Below are 10,000 nucleotides of genomic sequence, written 5' to 3'. Positions count from 1 at the left end.
CCCAAATCAACTACACATACAGTACTACTTACAAATAATCATGAAGCAGGCCAGCCCTAAAACAAGGTCTTGATGAGTAGCACATGAGTAGAATCAGGTGTGTTCGGTTAGGATTGTAGGTTGCAGTGAGTTAGGATTGTAGGTTGCAGTGAGTTAGGATTGTAGGTTGCAGTGAGTTAGGATTGCAGTGAAAACCTGCAGGACGGACCTCATTCCATTCCATGCATTACAATGAGCCCGTCCTCCGATTTCTACCTCCACCAGCCTCTCACTGTTCTCGGGTGCACTTTAACAGAAACACACCAGAAGAACAAAGTGGAGCCAGAAGATGAGAGCTGAATAATTAAACAGACTAATGATCCATAGAGAGCAAATGTTAATTCTCCAGTGGAGATATTTCAGTGTCTCTTGCATCAGGAAGGAGAGAAGTGTGTGTGTGTGTGTGTGTGTGTGTGTGTGTGTGTGGGTGTGCGCACACATGTGTGTGTGTGTGGGTGTGTGGGTGTGTATGTGTTCATGCACGAGGGTTAGCTTAGGCCTCAGAAAGCCCTGATGAGTGGAGATGAAAGGACAGTCCCTGGTATTTGCTCAGCTCAGCCAAACTGTCTGGAGAGCCTTAAATGATGAGGCAGCCTGTCATCCTGCATGTTGCCTAACATTAGAGTCTGCTTTTATCTTAATGGTAATGTGTTTAAGCACTAAACTCTGCAACGCCAGAAGAATAATGGATGGGTGGGGGGGGGGGGGGGAGGGGGGGGGAGGAGGGAGAGAGAGAGTTTTTTCATGTCAGTAAAGCCTGTTATATTGAATATAAAGACAGATAGAGTGGGACTGGAGCAGAAGGAGGAGAGGCAACATCACACCTGGGAGAGAGGGAGGAGGGAGGGAGGAGAAATGGAGGACAGGCACACCTTGGGGAGAGAGGAAAGAGAAGCAGGTGGAGGCATGAGAGAGGAGAGAGGGAGGAGAGAGGGAGGAGAGAGGGAGGAGAGTGGGAGGAGAGACACAGCTAGGGCGTTGAGCACTATCTCACCTTTTAGAGAGAGAGAGAGAGAGAGAGAAGAGAGAGAGACAGGAGGGCATGTGGATGTTTAATCAGGGAGAGCCTCCGCCAAGCAGGACTACAGTGAACCAGGCCAGAGCTGAGTTAGGATGCAAGGGGGATGAATTCACAAAATGGTTGCCGGCTCCTCGGCTCGATTGTGTATTTTCATGAGAGAACGGCCTATCTGCTGCAGTCCCTTCACACCTACAGCATGTGCACATGCATTCATCTCTCTCAGCCCACTCTCCATTCTATTGTGACTGTACATTACAGCGTCTCTCTTTCCTGACCTTCGGCTGCTTCAGTCACTACACTTGACTGACTGAGGTTTGCTTAGCGAGGACGGCGCGCGCCAGGGGAGGCCGGCGAAGGCACACGTCAGAGGACGCGGTTGATAGCGGTACCGCTCCTCATTCCGTTCCACGCACGACAGTGAGCCTGTCCTCCGATTTCTACCCCTACCGGCCTCCCCTCGTACTGTACACGCGCAGAGCAGTGTGTGATTTACCAACAACTCAGCGGAGTACTGTTATTTAACCAAAATAACAGTATTTGTCATTTTTAGACAACAGATGCCATCTTCTGTGGCTGTACGTACAGACCCACACACATCCCGGCCGTGGTAATGGTGTTTGTCTGCTCGATACGGAGCACAGTAGGCTGACTGTGAGGCTTCCACTTAGAGAGGCACTTCCATGAATGGCGGAACAGCATGCTAGTAAATGTTCTGGGAGATCATTATATCACATCACAAAGAAATATTTTCAATATTTACCCATAAAACCCATGGGTTCTAGTTCAGCGTTGCCAGCGGTGCTAGTGGCATTGGACCGCCGCGGCAATGGCAGCTGGGTTGGTATTTGACGGCCATGGTTGTGTGCGTGTGGTGTGTGTGTGTGTGTGTGTGTGTGTGTGTGTGTGTACACGCCTGGGTGTGTGCGTGCGTGTGCATGTGTGCGTGCATGCATGCGTGCGTGTGTGTGTGTGTGTGTGTGTGTGTGTGTACACGCCTGGGTGTGTGCGTGCGTGTGCATGTGTGCGTGCATGCGTGCGTGTGTGTGTGTGTGTGTGTGTGTGTGTGTGTGTGGCAGACAGGGAGCTGGCAGCTCAGAACACATTACTTTCCATTAGCTTTGCTGTGATATGAGTGCTCCCACTGGCTCATACTCTAACTGGCTTACTAGCTAACAGATGCATTGTTGAAAAGCTGGCACTCTCTCTCTCTTCCTCTCTTCCTCTCTCCCTCTCTCTCTGTCTATCTGTTTATGTCTCTCAGTTGCTCTCTCTCTCTTTCAGAGTCACTCCTTCTCTTTCTCTCTCTCTCCCTCCCTCCCTCCCTCCCTCTCTCTCTCTCTCTCTCTCTCTCTCCCTCTCTCTCCTCATTGTCTCCAAACAGCGATATTCATCACTATTCCCTAATTACTTCCCTGTGAGAAGCAGGAAATCTATGTGAACCAACAGAAACAAACACAAACAGACTCCTCCAAAGTTGGCATGCAGACTAATACCACCGTCCCATGGCTTTAGTGTAGAGTAGCTAGCTAGTAGCACTAAGTAGCATATTTACCTGGTAGTTACACTATTACACGGTCACACTTTCTCATACTTGATAACAAGTATTTGATACAAACTACCTGGTACCAAATCATTCCTCATGACGCTTGCTTCAATGAATATCCAAGACAACAAACAACTCACTGATAAGTTGTTATTGTCTGGGCTAATTACCATTTTACTCTGCCACTTCAAAGCAAATATATGGTCATTTATGCACTGTGAAATGAAGTGCAGCCATCTTGTATATTGTCTGAGGAAAACAAGTATCATCCCTCCTCCTCCTCCTCCTCCTCCTCCTCTAGGTGAGAGGCTCTCCTGACAGAGAGAGAACTGACAGGGTGTCATTATCTCCGTAACGACTCTTTAATGAGGCCCTGCATGTATTGGATAAGCCCACGGTTCATCCATCTCTTCTGTCTCTCCGCTCTTTATAGCTGTGTGTGTAGTGTACGTGTGTGTGTGTGTGTGTGTGTGTGTGTGTGTAGTGTACGTGTGTGTAGTGTACGTGTGTGTGTGTGTGTGTGTGTGTGTGTGTACGTGTGTGTGTGTGTGTGTGTGTGTGTGTGTGTGTGTGTGTGTGTGTGCGTGCGTGTGTGTGTATAACTCCCTGGACTGCTTTAGTTGCACCCTCCTGAGCAGGTCTCTGACAGAGGGAGGAGTAGGGGTGGGAGCTTGATGGAGCAGCATGAGTAGGTGGACTGGCAGTCGAGCAGTGGTTGGTTGCGTGTGTGTGTGTGTGTTTGCGTGTGTGTGTGCGTGTGTGTATGTGTGTGTGTGTGTGTGTGTGTGTGTGGGTGTGTGTGGGTGTGTGTGTGTGTGTGTTTGGGGGACATGTGATGAGTGGAGAGGAGAGTCTTTGTGACATGTTGCATGGTGAGATGGCGTGATGACAGCTTTGTGCTGTGCAGTGGACACAGAGAGCTGTGGCAGCTCACACCACCACTCTAAAGAAACCTTTTAGCACATTTAGCACTCTGCCGTGTGTGTGTGTGTGTGTGTGTGTGTGTGTGTTCTTGTATATACGTGTGTGTGTGCATGTGTGTTCTTGTATATTTGTGTGTGTGCATGTGTGTTCTGTGTGTGTGTGTGTGTGTGTATGTGTTCTTGTATATTTGTGTGTGTGCATGTGTGTTCTTATATATTTGTGTGTGTGCATGTGTGTTCTGTGTGTCTGTGTGTGTGTGTGTGTATGTGTGTATGTGTGTGTGTGTGTGTGTGTGTGTGTGTATGTGTTCTTGTATATTTGTGTGTGTGCATGTGTGTTCTTGTATATTTGTGTGTGTGCATGTGTGTTCTGTGTGTGTGTGTGTGTGTGTGTGTGTGTGTGCGTACTGTAGCACCACACAAGCTAAAGAGTGTGAAACGCAAAAAAATATCTGAGATCTGAGGAGTCGTCCAAAACTCACACAAACACACTTAATTACCGAAATATTTTCGACTGCACTTGAACACAGCCTTGAGCGTAGGTAGACGAAGCACCGAGCAGCCTTTAGAGTCTGCACGCTACGGCAGCAGGCTGACAAATTAGAACGCCACGGACAAGCACTCCAGGGCAAAACACAGACACATTACTTCCTTGCGTAAATACAATCCTGTAATACTTCCCTAAAACAAATAGGGCTGACCTTGCAGCCATATCAGCATGCTGATATGCAGCACAACGAGGCTGAAGCCTCCGCAGGGACACCATCCTTTTCCCCCTGAATGTAAAACACGACGACCAGTGTGTGTTCTTGCTCAGCGTACTGGAGGTAATATATGTTTTATGGGACACAGAGGTTCTGGATTGTATTTGTCCTTGTGTTGTGGTTGACAGACGCGGAGGGCACAGGGCCGGGGGAATAGGTAAACTGTCATCAAGGTTTATGGCTCTCCATCCATATTCACGGCAGGCATCGTAGCAGGATGAACCTCGTACATCATAGCTGACCAGAGGGGCATTAAAACGGGCTCTTGATTAATCATCGCCACCGCCACCTCTCCCTGACACACACACACACAGACACACACACAGACACGCGTGTGTGTACGCATGCGTGCCCACACACACACACGCACACACACATACACACACACTATTTCTATTTCCACCAGCCTCCCCAGAACACCATGCTTCGTGTACCTGCAGAGGCAGGTGGGGGCGGTAGTGTGAGGAATTGGAGTACTCAGACACAATCAACCCACGACTATTAGATCATATTAGCTGCTAACCTGTTAGCTTCAATAGCTGCATGCTACTGTGAACTGTGTTTGATAATGCTAACGGTGTTTTCACAGTGCAGCTGCATGACCTTTGAACTGTGTTTGATAACGTTAATAGTGTTGTCACGGTGCAACTGCATGACCTGTGAACTGTGTTTGATAACGTTAATAGTGTTGTCACGGTGCAGCTGCATGACCTTTGAACTGTGTTTGATAACGTTAATAGTGTTGTCACGGTGCAACTGCATGGCTCTTGGACTGTCGATAACATCAGATGTATCGCCTTGCGCTGGCGTTGTTGTGATTCAGTGCGTGTTGCCGTGCAGATGTGTCTCCACAGCTACCTCATCTCAGTCCATTATCAGTCCATAGTAGGGGAGGCTGGTGGAGGTAGAAATCGGAGGACGGGCTCATTGTAATGCATGGAATGGAGTGAGGGCTGGTATCAAACACACGACTACATTCCTCTGTCCTCCACCAGGCTCCACTGGGGTGAACGCACGCTCATCTTGTTCATGTGGAGAGTAGCATTTCCCAGTAATTACACTACAATACCACCATCGGCATTAGCATTAATGTTGAGGCAGCCTGCATGATGGCCCCATCTCCCCAATTCCTGGTCCCATCCCCAACCCTGGCCCCACTGGCCCCACTGACCCCACTGTCCCCAACCCCAGACCAGCTATACTCACCCAAACCCACGCAGCCTTGATCTGTGCTGGCCCCAGCCCCAGACCAGCTCTTTACTGCTCCCCCAAGCCCCTGTGCAGCCCCCCTGCTTGCCACTCTTGGTTACATACTCCTGGCACTCCAGCTATACGACAGTAGCCCTGCTCTATACTGCAGGCTCGACCTCCATCTCTGCCTCTGCAGCAGCTGCCCCTGTCCCAGATACAGGCGACAGCTGTAGTCCCCTGAACCAGCGCCAAGGTCACATCATGGCCTACTTCTGCTTCTCAGAACAATGGGCTGTGCATCACTGACAGAGCTGAGGTAGCTGAAGTTGGGGACAGGGGAGGCTGGTGGAGGTAGCTCATCGTAATGCATGGGATGGAATGAGGATCGGCGTGTTTTGATACCGTTTCTCATTCCGTTCCGTGCGTTCATTACCATGAGCCCAGCGGCAGCTCTGCAGCAGGAGTAGCTGTGAAAGCAGACTTGGAGCAGGGCAGGGCAGGGCAGGGCAGGGCAGGGCAGGGCAGGGCAGGGCAGGGCAGGGCAGGGCAGGGCAGGGCAGGGCAGACTTGAACTGAGAAGAGCAGAGAATGGCAGAGCATAGCAGAGGAGAGCAGAGAAGAGCAGAGCGGGGCATCAAGACTAGTTCAGTTATCAGTTCCATCTCCATAGCGACCTGATTACAGAGATCTGGTGCCTGAAACTTTATTGGGGGGGGGGGTGGAGAGAGAGAGAGATAGAGAGAGAGAGAGAGAGAGAGAGAGAGAGAGGGAGAGGGAGAGAGAGAGAGGGAGAGAGGGAGAGGGAGAGGGAGAGAGAGAGAGAGAGAGAGAGAGAGAGAGAGGGAAAGAGAGAGGGAGAGAGAGAGTGAGAGTGAGAGAGGGAAAGGGAGAGAGAGAGAGTTTCCCGGCACTGTATCAAGCACAGCAGGGTGTAAGAGCACTTCTGTGAGGAGTGTAGGCCCCCCCCCCCCCCCCCCCCCCCCACCTGCACTGCACCCCCCCCCCCCCCCCCCCCCCCCCCACCCCCTACACACACCCTGCTGCCAGACAGAGCCCTGCCACCCCAGGATACACCTAGGTGTTTCCCAGGGCACTCTCATGTCAAGGACAGGCCACTACAGCTGCAACCGGGAGCGTTCTGGAGAGAGCAGCAGAGTGCTGTCCTGCTGTTGGACCGTTTCATGTGAGCTGAAGTTCCCAGAAGCATCAAAGCAGCCAAGTCTCAGGTCCTTTTCTGAACAAGCCAGGACCCGTGTCTCCATCGGAGGGGTGGGGGGTGTGTGTGGGGGGGGGGGGTGGGGGTGGGGGTGCGATGATAAGCAGCTGCAGCTGCTGCTAAAGCTCAAAACATGTTTTTTTTGTATCGGTTACTTACTAATTCTGTCTCAGTAGAAGCCCGATAAGAAAATGTCCTCAAACTATTGAGGTTCAAACAACATCCACACACTAGTTGAACAGGGGAGGTTGGTGGAGGTAGAAATCGGAGGACGGGCTCCTTGTAATACATGGAACGGAATGAGGAATCGTATGAAACACGTTTGGTACCATTACCATTACAATGAGCCCGTCCTCCGATTACTACCTCCACCGGCCTCCCCCTGGTGTAACAGGTGTGACTGTGATGTCTGCTGCTACTGGATATATTGAGATGGAAGAGAGAGAGAGAGAGAGAGCGTGATCACCCATCAGCTCCTGTATTCATCCTTAAACTGTGAATCAATACAGGAGGGGGCGGGGAGAGGAAGGAGGGGGGTGAGAGAAGGGAGAGGGCTGAGAGGAGGGTGGGAGGAGGGCGGGGGACGGGAGGAGGAAGGGGGTGAGAGGCTTATTGGATCCAATAGATATCAACGATACACATCCTAATAGCTGCTTATTGGCTGTGTTCAGATATGCTTATCAGTTATCGGAAAACATTTAGCGTTTTTGGGGAAACACATTTGTAGCTTTTCGGTCCAACCGCCGTGGATGTTTCCAGTCTGTTCCATGTGAGCAGTGGATGCAGTGCTTCGTCCGCACCATTCTGTCAATGCAATCGTCATGCAAATGACTTTGGTATTGTTTGCCACTCATATCTAAGGGCCAGGAATTTTCCCTGACCACATGAAGTGACCAGGAAAAAACCCTGGCCCTGCTTATAGGCTATAACTAAGAGCCTGTCATTTTTGTTCATCTGGTGATCTACTGTACTGAGGAAAACTCCAGGCCTCACTAGTCTGCATACTGTAAGCCTGCAAGAGAATATCTGCAGTATAAAACATCAAGAAATCTCAGGTGGAGATAATTCCGGGAGGACAGTTGTGCCATTGATGGTGGGTACAATAACAGCTGAGTGGCAACTCCAATATCTTAGAGAAACGTTTAATACAGTGAACAAGTGAACAAACATGACGGCAACCTTTCATAAGATCATATTCACCTGTAATAACTCTGCTTTGTTGCTCTGACATCCTTTCACTTTTCATTTCACTTCTCTCTGAATGCCATGCCATCATGTTTCCTGAGTTCAGTGACACTCTCTCTCTGTGTGTGTGTGTGTACGCTGCCGGCCTGCCAGTCGACTGTAGGAATAGCTCTGAACTCTGCCTGCTCCATCTGTTGCACGTTTTTATGCACACACACACACACACACACACACACACACAAGTAGACAGATGGTCTCAATGGCTGGTCTGTAGGGACATTCAGGGTTAATCTCTAAAGTTATTCTCACCCCCCACCTCCCCTCCCCTCCCCTCCCCTCCCCCCCGCCCCACTTCCCTCTCCCCCCTCAGAGAGACCACATGACCGCTAGCCGCTCACCACAAACACACATCCTCCCTCCCTCCCTCCCTCCCTCCCTCCCTCCCTCCCTCCCTCCCTCCAACCTTCTTTAGACAAGAGGATGAAGAGATTGGACTGGTAAAATAAACAAACAGAGCGAGAGGGAGGGAGGGAGGGAGGGAGGGAGGGAGGGAGGGAGGGAGATGAGTAGGAGGAAGGCTAGGAGGAAGGCTGTAGTTGCTAGTCCAGTAGTGTGACTGGGATGAGAGGGGGATGAGACGAGGGATGAGAGGGAGGATGAGAGGGGCTTACCAGAAGGGTTTGTCACGATGCAGGGTCACTACTGGACGTTGGTCAGACAACTGTGGCCAACATTCTTATAGAGCCTAGCTCTGCTCTCTGGCTCTTGATGTTCTGGTGCACCAAGCTGGACTGGGGCCAGGTCACGGGCTGGGGAGGGGGGGGGGGGGGAGTCTGATATACAGTAGCTTGCCCATTCTCCTGGATATGCCTGTATCAACGGAAAAACGGATTACTCCAGAATAATGACCTAGGAAATGAATGAACTCATTTGGCTAACGATTAGGCTGATTTATTCATCTCGTTAACCACTTCAGCCACCTGAGACCGCCGCACTTGTACTAACCGCTTCGAACGAGGCAACGCCCTGGCCCGGAGTTCTACGGAGTACGCTGTGGGAACGTCGCCACAGTTTCAGATGTGCCCTGCATGCCAGAATGGACATGTTACGAGTTACAGTTTAATATCCTCCTGACCCTGTCCATGCACTGCAGCCTCTCTCTACAACTTCTCTCCAAGCCTCTACCGCCTCTCTCTCAGCCTCTACCGCCTCTCTCTCAGCCTCTACCGCCTCTCTCTGCAGCCTCTCTCTCAGCCTCTCTCTATAGCCTCTCTCAGCCTCTCTCTACAGCCTCTCTCTACAGTCTCTCTCTACAGCCTCTCTCTCAGCCTCTCTCTGCAGCCTGTCTCTCAGCCTCTACAGCCTCTCTCTGCAGCCTCTCTCTACAGTCTCTCTCTCAGCCTCTACAGCCTCTCTCTGCAGCCTCTCTCTACAGTCTCTCTCTGCAGCCTCTCTCTCAGCCTCTCTCTGCAGCCTGTCTCTCAGCCTCTACAGCCTCTCTCTGCAGCCTGTCTCTCAGCCTCTACAGCCTCTCTCTGCAGCCTGTCTCTCAGCCTCTACAGCCTCTCTCTGCAGCCTCTCTCTGCAGCCTCTCCATGCACGTCTAACTGGATCTGCTCCTGCATTATTCATCTGTGTTTAATTGTGTCTCCTGATCTGCAGCAGCAGCAGCAACATTACTGTCCTGTTTATAACACAGACTAAATTATTCAGTAGTGCAACTGGCAGGTTGATTGGCTGACTGGATGGCTGACTGGCTGGCTGACTGGCTGGCTGGCTGTTCCCTCTTTTGGCCGAACCAACCAACCATTACACAGAGAGGCTGCAGTACTACATTCTGAGCAGCCGCATGCCCCAACTCATGTAGGCCATTGTATAAAGTGTAGAAGTGGGATGTGATGTCAGACTCACAGCTGTGGGGTAATTTGGATGTAGCTTATCACAGTTTCACTTCATGTGCAAAGTGACACTTTAGTCACCATATGGTACACACACGCACACACACACACACACACACACACACACACACACACACACACACACACATGCTTGCATGCACAGACACAGACACAGACACAGACACAGACACAGACACAGACACACACACACACACACACA

This window comes from Argentina silus (assembly GCF_951799395.1).
Source record: "Argentina silus genome assembly, chromosome: 13".
Classification (NCBI taxonomy): Eukaryota; Metazoa; Chordata; class Actinopteri; order Argentiniformes; family Argentinidae; genus Argentina; species Argentina silus.
The sequence above is the reverse complement of the archived record's forward strand: the minus strand, read 5'-3'. Positions refer to the sequence as shown.